The sequence below is a fragment of the Protobothrops mucrosquamatus genome, unplaced genomic scaffold (genome assembly GCF_001527695.2).
Source record: "Protobothrops mucrosquamatus isolate PMUCROS unplaced genomic scaffold, P.Mucros_1.0 scaffold1057, whole genome shotgun sequence".
In the NCBI taxonomy this organism is placed as follows: Eukaryota; Metazoa; Chordata; class Lepidosauria; order Squamata; family Viperidae; genus Protobothrops; species Protobothrops mucrosquamatus.
The window spans coordinates 336,638-357,041 of NW_015387289.1; the positions used below are offsets into that span (position 1 = coordinate 336,638).

At 36.2% G+C, this 20,404-nt stretch overlaps 1 protein-coding gene across 1 annotated transcript in view; it reads right to left on the bottom strand.

Moving 5' to 3' along the window:
* The window catches only part of ZNF804A (zinc finger protein 804A), a 232,099-nt gene that overhangs the window by 59,182 nt on the left and 152,513 nt on the right, over window positions 1-20,404 (bottom strand). The gene's annotated exons all lie outside the window — the stretch shown is intronic.

Sequence of the window (20,404 nt, forward strand, 5' to 3'; positions counted from 1 at the left end):
TAGACATACATTCACAGTCAATGCTTTCACTGAATAAATATGTTTTTAGCAGAACACATAAGGAGATTAAAATATTCATTTAATTTTGTTGTAGGGCTGTTTTCATTAAACAATAATGTTTTACTGCTGAATATGAGAAAAGAAATACAGCAATCAAGGCTAGGATTGAATAATTATTTATTTCAAGATTCAAAAATCTACCTGCCATAGGCTCAATGACTTTGTTGCAGTTGACAGGAATAAGAGACAAATACTCAACTGTTGGACCTTCAATACGAAGGGAAGGATTGGAAACATGCTTGCTCTTTATCTCATGCCATATCATATCTGATAGTTCCTACTGTAGGTGGCATCAAATCAAGCTCACCTCCCAGAAACTACAAGGAAAATCATTTTATCTTGGTTTGTCTCCAGCAATCATCCATAGCCCTGTGAATTCTCTGACCACAACAAAACTTTCTTTTTTTTCCTACCTCCACAACCTTACCAAGCATTCTCATTTTTTCCCAATCTATCCCCTGGTCATATATGTCTTAAACATGTGACGTTTGTTTGCTGAGCACTGCTTCAAGGAAGTATTTGGTCTTTATTTGTTTTTGGGACTGATTAATTGGTTTATCTTATATTCCATGGCACACTTAGTAACATCCTCCAGTTAAATAATTTGAAGGCACCTGCCTTCTTTTTCTTGCTCTTTCTCAATGTCTAGCTTTTAAAGCTGAACATTAACACTAGAAAAAACATTGTTTTGACAGTTTTGATGTTTGTTATCATAGACATATCCTTAATATTATCCTTTTCATGAGAATACTTTTTTTTCCTCCTCCAGCACACTAATCATCTGAACCCAAGAAAACAACTTCACTTCTTTACAGCCAACCATAAGGTCAATATGCATGTTAATTAACACTATTTTTGTCCTTTAAAATATTTAACAGATAATCCACATTTTCATTTTTCACTTTCATTATAAATCCTCTCAGTCCTCCTAATCTATTGGCTAATGAAATAACAACATCTACAAACTTAGATGTCAATATTTCTGCTTCCTATTTTGATTCTACAAATCATCACTTGAAATTCTGCTATTTCTTATTATTCATCTGTTGCACCAGCTAAAGGGATATGAGACTAATATGCATCTTTGTCAATTCACTTCTACATGCTAAACCACTTTGTTTCTTCAGGCACAGTTCATACAGTAGCTTTGTTCATTATAATGGTTTCTCAGAAGTATAAACGGGTTTTTTGGCTTAATGTATTAGGCATGACCTATACAATCAATGGCCTTTTATAATAAAAAGAAAATCGGTAAATTCTGTTCTTAAACTCCCCATCATCTGTTAGCTATTTGATCTCATAACCCTCTGCTTTTTTGGTAATTTGAATGTTCATTTTTCATTTCTTTTTCCATGCATGGACCTATTCTTTCTTATAAGAACTTCAGCAAGATTTGCTTACTTGAGGGATTAGTGCACTGATTTGGCAATTTGCTCATTCTGTTCTATATTTTGCCTGTTCATTTGCCATTTGTCATTAGAAATATATAAAAGCTACTGTGAAATGTGCAACTGCTGATTGAACAACAATATGTATGTGGGTGGGTGGGTGTGGAGAGAAAGAAAGAGAGTCTCTATTGAACAAAAGAGAAGGAAATGATTCTAATGTTCCATAAACTACATGGATACTCAAAATAATTCCCCTGAATCCTATAATAACAAAACCATGTAAAATAAGAGGCCATGCTGCTTTCTTCTTCCTTATCTATGTAAAAAAATGACAAAGAGTAATTTTTAGAAAGTGTACACATTTTTATTATTGCCATAAAAAACAATAGGAGTAACACATGTAGCCCACCTATATTATTAGTTGTAAACAAGAAAATGTACCATGATTCAACCCATAGCAAAAAAAAAAAAATCTTCCACAATGCTTTCTTTGCTATTGGCTTGAGTTTCTCTTTTTCCTATTGCATAAGTACAGTACGCACTTCTGCATTTGATAATCTGCCAACAGTGTCAGACAAAAACAATGTATACTATTTTTATTAATGACATCCTTAAAATCTCAATAGCATTACAAGGAATTATCATGAAATACATGACAACTTTTGCATTCGTCTAATGAGTGTAGCTTTTAAGAGAAAGCACAAAAGAAAATGTAAGAGTACTCAAAAAGGAACCGATAAACTGTGTATTATTCATAGCAAAGAATAAAAAAGTAGAAAGGTATCTAGCAGGCAGGCATGTCACTCAGGCAAATCTCCATTAATCCTTAAGGTTAGCATTAGCCATTCAGAATTGTTTCAAAATCCAGATGTAGTCCTATGTTTGATGCCACAAACAGCAGCAGATTCTGCCTCTGACACACTATGCCAGTGGTGGTGAACCTATGGCACGGGTGCCAGAGGCGGCACCCAGAGCCCTCTCTGTGGGCACGTGCACCGTTGCCCCAATCCTAGGCCTTCATCTGGGTTTTATAAAACCTTTTTGCTTTAGGCCTCCGCCGCCGTGTGCAAAAAAAAAAAGGTTCAATCAGTCAATTTCAACTTCTCACGAGAAAAAAAAAGATCTTGCAAAGTTGGAATTGATTGATTGAACTTTTTAGTCCCACCCAGTCTGCCGTTACCACCACAGCCATGCCCACCCAATGGGCCACGCCCACCCAATGGGCCACGCCCAGCCAGTGGGCCATGCCCAGCCAGTGGGCCACACCCAGCCAGTGGGCCACACCCACCAGGCACTCGACAATGCATAAGTGGATTTTGGGTTGCAGTTTGGGCACTCAGTCTCTAAAAGGCTTGCCATCACTGCACTATGCCTTTTTTTTTCCCACACCTTTTTTTCACTCATAAGTTCGTGGATGTATCCACTCTTCCAAGTTTACTAGCTGTGCTGGAATTTTATAAAGAAAAAAAAAAGACAGTTGTAGTTTAATAGGTCTACTAGAGCTGAGTTGCAAAATTCCAGATCACAACTCTATGTCAGTAGGTTTCTTTTTATATATATTGAAAGGTCATCTGGATCTTTGCAACCCAGATCGGGCAATCTTAAAATTACAAGCTAATCACACCTCTAGAAACCTTGAAAGAATCTTGTTAGAAAGTGTTTCATTGGTCATGTGATGTTGTGCCTTATGACTACAACACTTAGCAATGGAAATCCCAGTTCCAGCTCTGGATGTACTGCAGGCCTCCATAGCCTTGCTTATCTCCATTTGTTGTTAGAAAACAGTAGGTAAATCTAAGGTTCAAGCATAGTTCAAAACCAGCAATTTTCTATAGCTATTTTTATTATGTTTCTATTTAAGACACAAATGCCAATGTTCTAATAATTCAGCGACATTATGTGAAGACCCAGCTCTCTAGAGAAAGCTGTGATACTGGGAAAAATGGAAGGAAGGAGAAGAAAAAATTTGACCAGTAGCAAGTTAGATGGTCTCAATTACAGGAGCTATGGATGCACTGTTGGAAAATATGATGGACCAATCTGCGGACAGATCTTCAAAGAGGAAATCTATTTGGTTGCTAAGAGCTGACACTGACTTGATGGCACATAATCAATCTTTTTTTTATGTTTGGAAAGCATGTTTAGTTTGAGTTGCATCTCACTGAAATTCTGCTACTGTTCAGGAACAAACTTTTCTTTTTATATTGAATAATGTAATGAAATGGTGAAATTAATTGTCATAATGCATTGGACTGTTCATTAAGTTTCATCCTGTCAACATTCCTGCATATGTGCATCAAGGTCCTAATTAAGTGTGTGTTTTAAATTACCTGTAAAGTGTATCAAATCTTACAACACCAATAAAAATAAAATAATCTAGAAATAAACATAAAGCAAAAACGATCCTCATTTAATACTATTTGTGCCTCTTCCAAATCAACCGCATATGAATTTTTAAAAAGGTAAAGAGAATGACTGATGGATGTTTGATTGCTGAAGTAAAGACTTGTACAAAATTCTACAAAATTCTTATGGGCATTCCCTGAGAATGACTCCTAATTTTTTTTTTTTTATTAAGAAATAAGAACCCTGAAACCAGCCAACTCTAGCTTTAACAATGCCAGTTCAATTTTATATAAAAAACAATTCTTACTAAAGTTTCCATTCTGTTGGGCCAAGGAAGAATGATTGCCATGTGCTGGTTATCAAACATATAAGGGATACTATACGGTACATCATCTTTGCCCTTAAGAAAGCCTTTAATGAGACTTTTAGAATATTTCCCAAAAATAATTTGACATATAATTCATATCATCCATTATCCTCTATGGGACAGCAACACTTTTTCAATAATCTTATCTGTAAGTGGCAGTTTGGAGATTTGGTTGATGGTTAGCTAAGATATACAGAATGGCTTTTTCAAGTAAAGGACACATTAATGGCCTGTGACATTGCTTCCTCACTTTCCAACACACTTCTTGGCTCCTGGATCAAGCTGTCTTGCCCTCTCTGGTCACCTATATTTTCCAAGAAAGACAAAGATCTAATTTATGGGTAGTTCCAATCATTAGAGGCTAAACAGTTGGGCAATCAGTATGGGATGCCCATGATCAGCCCATTCTCCTAACTTTGTTTAACATGTACATAAATCAGCTGGGAAGTAATTCCTCAGGATTAGTTTTTATATTGTTACAGCAATGCCAGTTCTATGGTCTGTTTTTTTTAATGCTTATTAGCATGTTTGTTCAAATTAATGTGGAATTCCTTATTTCAGCCTGTTAAGTTATCATTGATTAGTAATATCGGAAGCAAGATAAGCAGTTGTTTGCTCTTCTGCAGAATATTTTAATCCAATTCAACCTTATTTTGATTTAATCTGTTAAAGCTTATTTAAAGTGTTTGTTATTGAACACCCAGACAATTATTAAAGCTTTGGCTTTATCAGATTATTTAAATGAACAATCTATTTCATTTGTTGCTATCTCTGAAATTTGGTTAAGCCCAGAACCGGTAGCTAATTTTTTGTTGCCCAGGTCCAGAATGGACTTCTGGAAGCAGCATCCACACAGAGAACCAGTTGTTCACATATCTGAATCTCACCACTGGTTAAGCCTAGAATATGCTGTGCCTATTGTTGCTTCCATTTAATATAGGCTCTTAAACTTTTAGAACAGGAATGAAAATTTAGATTTGCTACTTAACCAAGTTTGTAAATGAAGTTACCGGTATTTCTTTTAAATTCTTAGTTGCTGAGTTGACATTTTCATTACAGTGCTTAACTGCAGTAATACATGGACTATTTGTCTTTAATCGTCATTTTATCAAGAGATTTTCCTTCTGACTCTTTGTACTGTTTGTATCAGTATTGTTGCTTGAGGATTTTAATATCCCTGATACTTTTTCATCATCTCTTACATTTGTATGCTGCCTGGCTCTCAACAACTTTAGGCAACTCTCAATTATCAAAGAAATTACAATAAAAACAATAAACCATAAACCATAAAGATAAAAGATGGCAAATACAATAAAGCAAATGGTCTCACTCTCCCTTGTTAACAGCTTGGAGGAAGAGCTAGGTGTTCACAGCTCTGTTACAACAGCAAATTGGGGGCCATCCAGATCTGAGGAGGAAATTATTCCAGAGGGCAGGTGCAGTTAGAGAGAAGGAACACTACCAGAGTCCCAATAGATAACATTGTGTAATCAAAGGAACCCTCTACATACCAAACCTATAGGATTGATTCAACAGCGTAAATCAGTGTTTCTCAACCTTGACCATTTTAAGGCATGTGGACTTCAACTCTCAGAATTCCACAGCCAGCAATGCTGCCTGTGGAATTCTGGGAGTTGAAGTCCACATGCCTTAAAATTGTCAAGGTTGAGAAACACTGGCGTAGATGCTATGAGGGACAGGTGCTCCCTCAGGTAACCAGGCCTTATGCCAAGGCATATTCATCATTGCCCTAGTCATTGCATTCTACTCAGTTGAAGTTTATGAGTGGCCTTCAAGGGCAACCCCATGTAGAGCATTGAAAAAAAAATCAAGCTTCAGGTGATTAGGACATGACTGACTGACTGAAAGGGCCCCCAGGAAGAAGGTCTTTCCTGATCTAGAAAAGGCTGTAACTGCTGCACCAGGTCAAGTTGTGCAAAGGCCTTGCTAACCATCGATGATACTTGGTCTTCAAGCAAGCTGTGTGAGTCCAGGAAGACCCCTGGATTGCATACCAACTTTGAAGGGGAAGATGAAATATCTCCAGATCTGGATGTTCAAATACTGACTTGATCTTAGTAGGATTGACTGGGAGACAGTTCATCCCCATCTAAATCCATCCAATGGGACAGAACCTGAACAGTCTCATTTGACTACCAAGTAAGGGTTGAATGACATAAAGATATCAAGGATCTTGGTAAGGATGTTTATACCTTGCAAATTTCCTCTGTCCTAAGATGGTTAGAAATACTCCCCAATTCACAAACCCCAAAACATTTTTATGGTAACACCCTCAATTTAATTTGGACTAAGGATTTGTACTAATTACTAAATAAGTGGTGGTTAAACAGTCTCTGAAGCTCATTATACAATGTGTGTCTCAGGTCCTTTCCCTCTTTTCCTCTGTGTATCTATTATGAACATTTATTCTGATGTTCTTGAATAGGTTGGTTAATTATTCTTTGGTATCAGATTCTCCAAAACATGCTTATCTTCACCTCCTTAAAAAAAGTACTTTGGATGCTTCATTTTGTTCTAATTATTACTGAGTGTCTTCTCTTTTATCTTTGTCCAAGATCACTGAACAAGTTGTTTTCAGCCAAGTTTCCTTCTTTGTCAGCGAATAATTATATTGACTCATTTTAATCAAGATTTCATGTGGATTCTTCTACTTGAGTCAGCATTAATTCCAGCTCTCAACAGTTTGCTGGTGGTTCAGGCGAATTATTGATCATCATGATTAGTACTGTTGGATTTGTCTGCAACATCTGATGCTCTTGATCATAAAGGTCTGTTATCATTTCTGAAATCACTAAGCATCAGTGATACGTTGGTTTCAACATTATACTTCCCATCACACTTTTTCAATGAAGGACAAGGGCCTCTGCTCTAGGCCTTTCTGAATATTTGTGATCATCCATCGGAATTCAGAAGTCCACCTTTGTTTATCTGGCTAATAATAAATTATCATCAATTTATTATTATTTCTTCTTTTCATTTTAACTGTTGAATCTTCATTAACAATATTCATGTTTATCCTTCTGCCTCAATCTTCTCAAACTGGGATTTCCAGTTGGATGAATTCTTACCATGTGCAATTCAAACCAGGAAAATATTGTGAGCTAATTATTTTTCACTCAGATCCTCTCTTTCTTAACACTTCTTCTGGTTTCACTTGCTCTTTAAAATCATGTAGGAGCAAAGTCTTATTACAGACAATGTGGCATTAATCAGAATCGACCTAAATCCAAGGTATCTAGCAATCATATACCCATGACCTTCTCCCCATTCTCCTATAGCACGGGTGTCAAACTTGTGACATCATGTGACATGTCGTGACATATCACGACTTTTCCCCCATTGCCAGCAATGGGGTGGGCACAGTTTTGGCGTGATGCATCCAGCCTGCAGGCCGGCAGTTTGACACCCCTGTCATATAGCAACCTGTTTTCTGCCTCCTATCCCATTTTTCTGTGCCCATCATGAGCACTATAAAGCAGCGTTGCCATGGTGGGATTCAAATATGTGAACAACCGGTTCTCTGTGTGGATGCCACTTTCGGAAGTCCATTCTGGGCCTGGGCAACAAAAAATTAGCTACCAATTCTGCTGAAGTGGTGTGAACCGGCTGAATCCCACCACTGAGCATTGCCCAATATTTCCAGGTTGGCGGCCCAGCTCAGGCAGAGGGGGGAAGAGAGGATGGTTTTGTGTGAGTGGCAGGCGCGCACACGCACAACTTCAATTGTGTGAATGGCAGGTGCACAAGTGGGGCTGCGAGCGTCAATGTCCATCGTGAGCGCAAGTGAGGCTATAAACATCGGCACCTGCCATTTGCATAAGTTGGGCTGCACCACTCACGTGGCTCAGTTACGAATAGGTCATGGCCCATTAGTGGCCCATGGCCCACAGGTTGGGGATCCATGTTATACAGAATTTCACTCCAACCCTCCCATTCACCCACCCACCCAATCATCCTAATTGCCTCTTCTATCTGGTCATGATTTCTCTTCATTTGCAATACTCTCCAATGGTGGCCACAAATTTACCTGCAATCTTGATGGAGCTAGCACAGCTGGAGGAACTGGGCCAATCTGTTTCAACCAAACTCCCTAGGTCTTTTCTCACTTCTGAAGATGGCACAATCACATCCTCTAGCTCTTGAAGCTGCTATCCCCCTATCTCATTTCACTGGGAGGTGCACCTTACCTCTAGCGAAAGCTCCTCAATGAAGATGAATGTTTACTGATCCAATTGTTCTGATTTCTCTTTTGCTTGGACATCCACAATTTTCAACGATGGAATGGCTTTCATCGTTTTTGCTTAAACTTTGAGGTTTTCCCCCAAATATAAAGGAAGCCATACATATTACAGGTTCCTTACAAGGAATGTGATCTATTTTATCCCATTTTTTAAAAAAAGATGTGTGTGGGGAACTACTGCTTGCCACTAGGCCGTACTTGAGCTTTATTCTGGTCATTTGGATATGGCTTCTATTGATTCCATACAGTATTCTGCTATTCCAGGTGTGGTTGAAGATGACTGTGCATCGTGTCTACAATTGTGAATTGTGAATCTGGTATCAAATTCCATGGGATACCATCTTATCTACAGGCAGCAGCATGTCTTCAGATGCTTGTCTAATGCCCTATGTTAAAAGGGTAAGGGAGCAAGCGACAGAAAGAGAACTGCTGCCGGATAAACTTTGATGGGGAAATTTTGATACAATATATAGCAGCTTTTCCATTCCTAAAAGAAAACTGTCGCTGCTGAACACTTTCATCTCCCATTAATATTAATCCCCTCTACTTTCTTCTAAAATGTGTTTCATTAAAAAAAAGACCTCATTACCCTTTCAACCCTGTGTCATAATTCTGCAACTAAGCAAGACAGTCATTCTAGATAGAGCCATTCTCTTTAGAAGGCTCCAATAAGCTATTAAAGCCAAAGGAGGGGAAACCGAAGATTCAGCTAAATTGTGCCAAAAGAGTGGTGCAAACTAGCTGCTCTTTTTTTTTCTCTCATTCTAAATACAGCCCTTGCAACTGTGAAATTTACCTCTTTTTTTTTTAAAGAAAGGGCAATTATAAAATAGCTTAAGCTTCTAAATTTTAGAAATGCAGCTGTGCACGAAAATGTGGCTATTATGCATTATTTATAATATCCTTCTCATACTTTAAAATGGGGACATTTGTTTTCTTCGTTTCAAGTTGTACTTTTTGAAGATGTTCGTGCTGTGAGCTTTAGTCAGCACTATGGTTTCAGTTTTGCTGACTCAATAGAGGTTCTCCATCTTTGCTTTCAGAGTATATAGCCAATTTGCTTCTACTGTTGCCCATCCAGTGATGTCCAGGCATAGTAACTTTCAGGTTGTTGCAAAAAGACAATTGGTATAAACATTGTATTTTCTCAGGAAATGTCTATTATTACTTCTGCTTTTATAATTTTAATTTTTTCGTTAATAATTATTCATAATGGTTTTAGATAATGGTTGCTTTATTGTTTATTCAGTGCTTTTTTTGTAAAAAAAAAAAAAAAAAAAAAAGATGCCGGAACTCACACACGTCATACAACCCGCCTTGCCTACCATACAAGGTTCCATCCAAAAAAAGTGCCGGAACTCTGTTCTGGGCGTTCTATGACAAAAAAAGCCCTGGTTTTATTGGATTCTTGTACACCGCCTAGAGTCACTTTCCGTGAAATCAGCAGCCTTATAAATTTGATAAATAAAGTTACTCTCCTGTTTTCTTTCATCCAATGAGGTCACCTTTGTGCAACATTATTTCCAACTTTAGTATTTCAGACTCTTATAATATATATGAAATATTTTCTTTTGTTTTAGGTTTTGCAAGTTGTCATAGAACTAGACAAGTTCTGTTTCCTCTGCAACTGTGGTGGAAGCATAGACTTCAATCAACCAAATATTAATTAGTTTGTTTTGTACTTGAATTAAAATCATTCATCTTTTGGACTGCATCCACAGATTTGAAAGTTTTTTTGGGGGGGGGGTTGGTTACTCCATTTGTTTTGTGTTTTTCTTGTCCTCAGTAGAACTGATACTGCTCTGTCAATTTCAGCTCACTGATTCAAAGTGCCAATTTTAAATTTTGACATTTTTGCTCTGACTTCAGGTTTGCCTTGGTTCATAGTTATCCCTAATCCCAAAGCAATGCACCAATTCCTTCACCACTACAAGACTTTATATAATTGATTGTCATTTAGAACCAATTGCCCCAGACAGAACTTTTGTGTTTTGTGCAGGAATTCTAGAGCAGACAAATTAGACATAGAAAGTTTTAAAACAAGCACTATACACTAAAGATTTCTTCACAAAGGCACACACTGTACATTCTCATATAAAACCATTATCCTTCAACTCCCCAAATCCTAAGACTGCATCAGTTTGAGCAAAGATCAAGGAATTATGGGAATTGAAATTCAACATGTTTTAAAGGTACCAGATTGGAGAAAGCTGTCTTAAAGCATCACTATGAGCTCTGTTGGTACAGAGTAGTACTGTAACTAAAATGGAAACAAAGACCAATCAACTTCTATATTCCAATCCGGGATATCTATCTAAAGTCCAGTCAGGGCCATTTGTCAGCAGAAAAGCCTCAAGCTTGCAGAAGTTAATAAACATGCAAAAACTGCTTGGAGTTACAGCCATTAGTGTCTCAAGAGTTTCTGTTCTGCTTCGAGGCCAAAAATGTTAACAGATGGAAGACTTTAATGTGGGATGTGTGGCAGCTGCCTAATTACTCTTGACTATTCATCTTGCTTTGATTGCTGAACATGAAAGCCATAGGATAGGGAAGAGAGTACATTTATTTCTTTTTCCAATGTATACATTTCAGAGGTGGTGATATATCATATTTTGAATTGAATAATGGCCATACAATATTGTGGTTTTTTTAAAAAAAAATAATATCCTAAGAAATGGGGATATGTAGATCAATTTAAGCCCATGCCAGTTTGACATACATTCAAGCATTAATCTATCAAATTTCTGTTAATTATTTGAAAAGGCCTGCTAAAATCCACATTTGCATTTGGTCAGAAACATGAATTGTATATTTGAATGTAAATTAGTCTTAATAACATTAGTCAAATTAAAGTGGCAAAGAAAGTCAACCAGCACCCATAATATGATCCTGAACATATACAACCATTTACAAGAATTGCATCAAGAATTGTTCTGAAATTCTGAATCTCACTGATAGGTCATCCAAAATACCATGGAGTAAAATTAAAGAAGTAGTTAAGGAATAATATGAAAAGAAACTGCTAAAGACCAAGTTGGTTGCAACTTAAACACTTCCCTAAACATGTTCATTTCTTATATATAATTTTTAAGCCACAGAATATTCAAGGCACACAGGAGAGTGGACTCCATGATTATTGTATTCATCTACGCCACACTATTTATTTTCAATATTTCTGTACCATCCATTTCACAGAGTCCCAGTGATTTACATGCTCATAAATTTAATAAAAACAATTTTAAATTGTGCAATATCATAGTCTAAACTTGTATCCATCTTCAGTAGTTATGCACAAATTCCTAAGATCTTGATTATAAAAATATTTAAAGTAATAATTAGATTCCTACTGGGGAGATACTACAGTATTCCATGGAGGAAATATAAATTCTCCAAGGTAAATCAGAGCATCAGTCCATTTCATACAATATTGCCTATACTGCTCGGAAGAGACAGCCCAGAATTTCACTAACCTTCACAAGTCCTGGTTAGAAAAACCAAAGACTGAACACAAATACATGGCATATAACATACTGTATGTGTTGTGCCAGACAGCTAGAGCCCTTCTCTAAAGTTTCTGCAAAAAAGAAAATCAAATTACATAGATTAAGTGTATAAAAAGGCCAACCCAGTCATGAACAATGCAGGAGTATATGAATTATCATTTTTAGTTTTAACCACCCATAGAATTCATTTCATACTCTTTTTAGTTGTTAAACTAGTTCTGTGTTAATGGTGAAATTAGGCAAAACAGACTTTCCTATTCACATTGATACTTCAAGAATTGTTCAAAAACAAAAACAGTATTCACAGATCAACTAAGTAATATATAAGTTAACTTTCACTCTACTAATCAAGCCATAGTCACAGATTTTGATGTGTCATAAATTAAGTTTGGAAAACTTTGGGCTTTTAAAGTTGCATTAAAGAACCCATTTTTTTTCCTTTGATCTATTCTTTGTTCCCACCCCTTTACCATTTTTTTTCAATTAAGACTTTAAAAGATCATCATGAAAGAACCTATCAAATATAAGCTATACTTAAGTCATTTAGATTATTTCTCATTCTTCTTAAGCATTGTTATAATCAGTGGACTGACTTCCTTTCAAATAAATATCTTTAACTATTCTTTTAATTAAATACGCATCGGTGATTATGGATAATGCATCTCACTCATTCAATCTTTGGACATGATCTAGAAATGTATGAGAAGTGAAATAAAATACCTTTCATCTATTATGAATAATATCTATTATGATCAAAGAACTTTAAAATTTAAATTGTATGTATGTACAGTATGTATGTAAACATATTCTAGATGGAATCCAAGGAGACATTTTGATGTTTCTTTACAGAAAAATCCACACCCCTGTTTCCACTTTACAATGTCTTTTCAATCCATTAAGGAAATTTACCATCCTTTTTCTGCCCTTTTATAGCTTTAAGAGTCTGTCTTCTTTGTAATTTTACTTAATGTGTTATGAAATTGTACAGTCTAAAATGATCATGTCGTTTAAAAAAAAAATAGTTCCCAACTGGGCAGATTGGTAAGGGAACTAGCCTGTATCTGCTGTTTCTTCCTATCTTAAAGTAAAAGAGGGATGCTTGAATATTGCCCCATTCTACATTCCTTGCCATAAAAAATAGGAACAATTCTCTGCTAATACTGTTATTCAATGGAAATCAAATTCAAACTGAATTTTAAGTTAATTGACTGCCTCACATTAAGTAGAATCCAAATAACAACTTGGGTGCAAATGTAAGTCTGATATGTTGGAGTGTGTGTGCGCCTATGTGTGCGTGCATTTGCATATGTACATGTGAATGCTTTCCAACTACTTCTTATGAAGCTCTTTCTGCCACTTATCGGGCACTTATCGGGCACTGCTTTAATGTCTTCAAAAACGATTCAAGCGTATAAGACCAATCCATGAGTTTCTTAACATCTTCTCTTAATTAATAAAAAATATGTGAACACAAATTCAAAACTATAATACAAAAATCCTGGTGATACGTAAAATTTCCTTCTTCCAAAATATTTGATGCTTACAAAAGTTCTCAAAAGTATAAGCATAATTTTCTAGTCTCACTTTTGATCTGCATTTATTTTAGTTCAAATCACTCTATCTTTCTGTTCAGTTAAGAAGAGGCTGGACAATAGCTTGTCTGAAATGGTATAGGTTCTCCTGCTTGAGCAGGGGAGTGGACTAGAAGACCTCCAAAGTCCATTCTATTATATTCTATTCTATTCTATTCTACTCTACTCTACTCTACTCTACTCTATTCTATTTTTCCATTCTATTACTGTATTTCCCATGTACCTGCTGAAAGTTAGATTTCAGTGGAATCTTTTGTCAGTGGAGCTTTTGTCATTGGACTTACTGTTATTTATTTAAAACATTTATATAGCAAACTTATACCAAACTTTGAGTGACTCTCAGTCAATTATTAAAAGAATATTAGTAATAAAACATAAAACATAAAAAACATATTAAAACTATTAAAACCATAAACATAAAAAAACACTCTTGTTCCCTGAAGCAGGGAACTCTTTAATAATCTGACCTCCTTCTTCTGGCAAGTGTAAAATGTAAAAGCAAAGTTTTCAATGTAAATTGAAAAACTGAAAGCAAGATAAATTATTATGGAAGTTAGAAAATGAAATAAATAATTAAGCTAAAATTGGATTACTGTTTCCTTCTCTTTTAAAATATTTGTTTCACTATATTATAAGATATAAGTTACATTATATTATTTATATACAGTGGTATTTAATAATACCAGGTAGAGATTAAACACTCTAATATTGGCAATCCTTTGTGGAAAGATTGATTATGTTTCTAATTAAAAGTTAAAGGTGACAAGTTCTCTTATTAACCATTAGTCTCAAGATGCATCTATGCAATGAGTTTAATGGAGCTTACTTTATAGGATTGCTACCATCTTCTGTAAATTTAACGCTGAGATTTTATGAATGGCTCATTTGTTTACTTTGATTTTGCTGGGACAGCAAGGGAATCAAACAAAACAGCAGATATTCATAACAAGATATTCATTTTTGACCTTGTTGATAAATCAATGATAAACATATCTAGAAGTGCTATTTAAACCTTATAAAACATGTACAATATCTATGAAAATAGCCCTTGAATCAGAACAAATGAAAAGTTCCAATTATATAATAGGCATTGACTAGAGTTGGAGCCAATTGTATTATTATTATTATTATTATTATTATTATTATTATTATTATTATTATTATTATTATTATTTATTGGATTTTTACCCCGCCCTTCTCCTTTTCATGAGAAGCCATTTTAGAGGGCCAGCCCATGTCAGAAAATTGCTTCTATGCCTTAGCCTTACTGATGTCCCAAAATGGGGGATAACCAGCTGCTTCTTCCAACATAATCAAAGAGGTCAGGCTGATTCAAGTGAAGAGATGTAGCCTGGACAGTAATCCAGTAACCTATAAATAACGTCATAGGTTAAAGCCAGGATTTTACATTGCACTTGGAAGCAGATAGGGAGCTGATTCAGGGGGCATATCATAGATGTAATACATGCTGTGAGCACTCAAACCAATGTACTTTCACCAACAAAAGTTTCTGGGTGGTTTTTAAAAGCACCTCCATGTAGGAGCACATTGCAATAATTTATTCAGATGCTGATAAATGGTGAGCCACCGTAGTTGGGTTCTCCTGCCCCAAGTAAGACCTCAATTAGTGCAGCAACAGCAGCTGGGCAAATTCCCCCATTCCCTAAGTCAGAGGAGGGGAACTATGGCCCCTTTATGACTTGTGGACTTCAACTCCCATAATTCTGGGAGCTGAAGTCCACAAGTCATAAAAGGGCCATAGTTCTCCATCCTGCCCTAAGCCACGGAACTGGTTCCATGTAAGTTGATAAAAAAAAAACCTTTGATGCACTTAATGTTTGGGAGGAGGTAAGAGCTATTTTAGTGGAAGCATACAAGGTTATTCAAGAACTACTACGTACCTGAGAATTATAAGCAAAAGGATGGAATGAATGTGCCCATTTGAGGCTGGAAAAAATGCATCTGTATAATCATAGCCATGAAAATTCTATTTAATATTGTAAAGGAAAGAGGTGTAAGTATGTAGTTGATTGTTCTCATTGTCCTTTGTTACAGGCTAATGTTTGTCTTTATTTCAATGACATTTGTTATACAATATTTACTAAATATGAGTCTACTGTTATTGACCTGTAAAATTAGATAATCATTATGGAAGGTTTTCTGAAACAAATTCCTTCCTAAATTAGTTAAATATTAGCAAGCAGACACATTCTATCTTTTCAAATAAACCTTTTCTTTGACCAGTTTCATTTTTGGTTCTAATAAATTTGTTTATGGCATCACAGTGATTCCATCACTTCCCAACACAAATTCTTACACGCATTTAGAAGAATAAAAAATAGTCTTTGTCATTATGATCACAGCATAGACCAGTGGTGGCGAACCTATGGCACGGGTGCCAGAGGCGGCACTCAGAGCCCTCTCTGTGGGCACACGCGCCGTCGCCCCAGTCCTAGGCCTTCAACTGGGTTTTGTAAAACCTTTTTGCTTTAGGCCTCCGCCGCCAGGTACAAAAAAAAAGGTTCAATCAATCAGTCAATTTCAACTTCTTGCGGGGAAAAAAAGATCTTGCAAAGTTGGAATTGACTGATTGAACTTTTTAGTCCCACCCAGTCTGCCATTACCACCACAGCCACGCCCACCCAATGGGCCACGCCCACCCAATGGGCCACGCCACGCCCACCCAATGGGCCACAGCCACGCCCACCCAATGGGCCACGCCCACCCAATGGGCCACACCCACCCAGCACCCGATGATGCCTAAGTGGGGTTTGGGTTGCAGTTTGGGCACTCGGTCTCTAAAAGGTTCGCCATCACTGGCATAGACTATAAAGGAATATAAAATTAAATTTAGAGGTAAAATAACATTAGGATAAAGAGATGTAAATTGTTTTACTATGCATTTAATCAATTGCTTGAAGCTGCAAATCAGTTCCCATGAAACTGCTACAATATTCTACAATGTTAGAAGTAATATGCACATACTATGGAAAAACAGAGCTGAAATATGAAAATAGTATGTTAATAAAATAAAATATTCTACTATATCTCCACAAGTATAATCTATTCTGTCTTTCCCTTATGTCAATATGCACAAAGGATTCTTTGTACGCAATAATATATCAAATTAAGTTTTTCCATGTAATGAAATAATTTCTCCAGAATTAACCCAGAGAATGGAAAAATCTGTTTTACTTTTCTGTAATCCTTTGTTATTCTGTGTTTTATTATACTGCTACATCACTTTGGGGTTTTTTTTTTAAACTTGGTGTCATACATACAGAGATTCTAATGCATTTCCTTGATTTTGTATGTGATGTGTCCTAATGTATGCATTTGACCTCTGCTGCAAAATTTGCAGATATGAAAATTGAAGGGTAATTCATTGTAGTGAAATTATACATATGGCTTTTATGTGCATATATGCATGGTATGTGATACAAAGGGCCTACATATTTTGTAGGAACAGGCAAAATGTTGATAAGTGGCATCACATTTTTCAGGTGTTTGGGTGGGTGGGGCAATTATGTAAAGTCAGCCAGCCCAGGATTTTCTGCTGTTGTTTGGTGTCAACCAGTGGTGGGATTCAAATATGTGAACAACCAGTTCTCTGTGTGGATGCCGCTTCCGGAAATCCGTTCTGGGCCTGGGCAACAAAAAATTAGCTACCGGTTCTGCCGAACTGGTGCGAACTGGCTGAATCCATCAGTGATGTCAACCATCACTTTTTAAACTGTTTACCATCTTTTAGAACTTGCATTACAAGCTTTGATGTTTCTAAATATAATATGAGATAAAATATTAAACGAGCTGTCATGCCTTCTGGCTGCACAGTATAGAATGACCTATCACTTCATTGTATCCACCAATGCACTGGATTCCATCATCCTATATATATATATCAGAGGTGGGAAACTATGGCCCCTTTATGACTTGTGGACTTCAACTCCCAGAATTCCCAAAGTCCACAAGTCATAAAAGGGTAATTGTTCCTCACCCCTGCTATATATGAAGAATTGGAAGTATAAAATGCTGGTCCTATGGGTAGCTTCACCCCTAACTCCACCTCCCATTTTATTTTACTCACAGAGGGAATTTTAATATTTTATCTCACGTGTTTAGAAACATCAAAGCCTGTAATGCAAGATCTAAAAGAGGGTAAACATTGATGATGCTCAGTGAGTTTGAATATATATGAGTGGAACCGTCAGTAAAATGAAGTTGTGGTTGTCGATTTCTATTTATCTCAGTCTCTCATTTTTCCTGTCTTAAGTGTCATTCAGCCCATTTCAACATCATTTCTTCAAAAGTTGCAACATTTATACAGAGTTGTTTCTACATTTCTTTAAATATATTCATTTTATATGCAATTTTGTCTGCTACATGCTTTTTCCTCAATGTGGAACATTTCTACATACCACATACATTAATACATTCACTTTTTCTTATACAATTTTCTTCAGGATGAAAAACACTATAAAAAGAAAATAATATTTCTGTTGATATTTTTACTGAAATACTGCATCAAAATAATTCTGAATGTTAAAAATGAATTGGCTTGTGATCTATTTAGTACTATTAAGCTAAAATGTAAACCAAGTTAAGACTATTTCCACATCACCATATAATTTGCCACAGTTTTTATTCTCTGCTTTTCCAACTTTGGAACAGAATGTTTAGAATTTGGTACAAAAAAAATCTATACACTATGGAATGAGCATGTTAACCAAAACTTTTTATTTCTATCTGTAGTCAATTACTTCCACATATATATTGTTTGCTTGTTTGTGTACCTGTAGAACAAACATTTTAAACAATTTGAATGTTAATAATTATCTGTTCTAGTTCTTTATGATTGACTGAGAATGTCGACATACATCTGAACATATCTTTTCTATATAAGAGGGTCAGACATACGATACCTATAGCCATATAATGGACCCAGCAGTACAAATGTCTATCATATGTATTCCACATCTCAATTAAATTATTCTTTAGATCAATTCTTAGCCATGATCAGTGGTGGGATTCAGCCAGTTCGCACCACTTTGGCAGAACCGGTTGCCCAGGCCCAGAATGGACTTCCGGAAGCGGCATCCACACAGAGAACCAGTTGTTCACATATTTGAATCCTACCACTGGCCATGCTCACAAAATAATTAAATAAACGACTTGGAACGATTGCCTCCAGAAGTTGTGGGTGCTCCAATACTGGAGGATTTTAAGAAGAGATTGAACAATCATTTGTCTGAAATGGTATAGGGTCTCCTGCTTGAGCAGGGGGTTGGACTAGAAGACTTCCAAGGTGTCTTCCAACTCTGTTATTTTGTTAAACATATCATGTGAGGCTGGAAGACCTCCAGTATGTAATCTTTGTAGTCAGGCTATATCAGGGGTAGGCAACCTTGGCTCTTTTATGACTCGTGGACTTCATGGACTTTATGGCTCAGGAATTCTGGGAGTTGAAGTCCACGAGTCATAAAAGAGCCAAGGTTGCCTACCCCTGGGCTATATTATCAGCATTGTAGGCTCTTTTGAAAAATCTATCAGAAACTGTGATTTTTTTATAGTCAGCAAAGGGCACACTGGTCATATCTATCATGTCCTTATTGAGCTTTATTTTTTTCTATTATTATCATGTATTGGCATTTCATTTTCTTAAAAAAAAATGAATCAGCTATGTACACATTCAGATGCCATTGCATCAAAATAATACCCTTTCATGACTTGTAAGATTGAGAGTGAAGAAAGGAGGGATGAACAAACTGAAGTAATTCTAAAGTGATGTTGAAATAAGTACACATGTGGACAATATTTACCAATCCAGCTGATGGGAAGGAAGGAAGATTAGTTCATCATTATAGATGGACTGAATGTCGGATTCTTTCTTTTGCCATATAAAGTTCTGGTTTCCAAATTGAGTTTAAAAATACTATTGCTATAAAGCAAAGGACCTTCACTTTAAGTAAAATTAGCTGCTCTGAATGCATTCAGCAGTTTGATTTGATTGGCAAATGTAGCTAAATCAATCAATGAAACAAATAAAGGCTGTTTTCACATGTCAATCCACTGTATCACTCAGAATCCTTGGACTAGGTTTAGGACTCAATTTTGCTAAAATCCATTCTGAACAGGTCTTCCACAGATCAGGATAGTTTAACCTTTGCAACTGTGATCAGTTTCTACCCAAATATAAATATAAACAAATCAATTGGAATGTGTTCTTCCACCTAAATATACGTGCACATATTATATAATACTTTACTAGTGATAGCAATTACCCCTTTCAAATATTTGTACTATCGATTCATTATTTTACATTTCCCAGAAAGTAATATCCTGGCTACTACCTCACAGTATTGCATTCTGCAAAATTTGAAATGCATAATCTTCCATAATGATAGAAATTAGGTAAATGCAAAAACTGCACTATGAGCATACCTTGCAAATGGAACAGTTCCAGAGATGTATCTCTATTGTTGAATAGTACAGGTAGTCCTCAAATTACAACAGTTCATTTAGTGAGTGTTTGAAGTTGCGACACTGAAAAAAGTGACTTACTACTGTTTTTCACACTTATGACCATTGCAACATATCCATGGTCACGTGTTCAAAATTCGGATGATTGGCAACCGACTCATATATATGACAGTTGCAGTATTCCAGGGTCATGTGATCACCTTTATTACAAGCAAAGTCAATGGGGGAAGCCAGCTTCATTTAACAACCGTGTTACTAATGGCTGTTAGTAACAAACACTTAACACAAAAACTCACAAAAAGTCATAAAATGCGGCAAAGTTCACTTAAGAAATGTTTCACTTAGCAACAAAAAATTCGGGCTCAGTTGCCATCATAAGTCGAGGATTACCTGTACTATATGTGTGA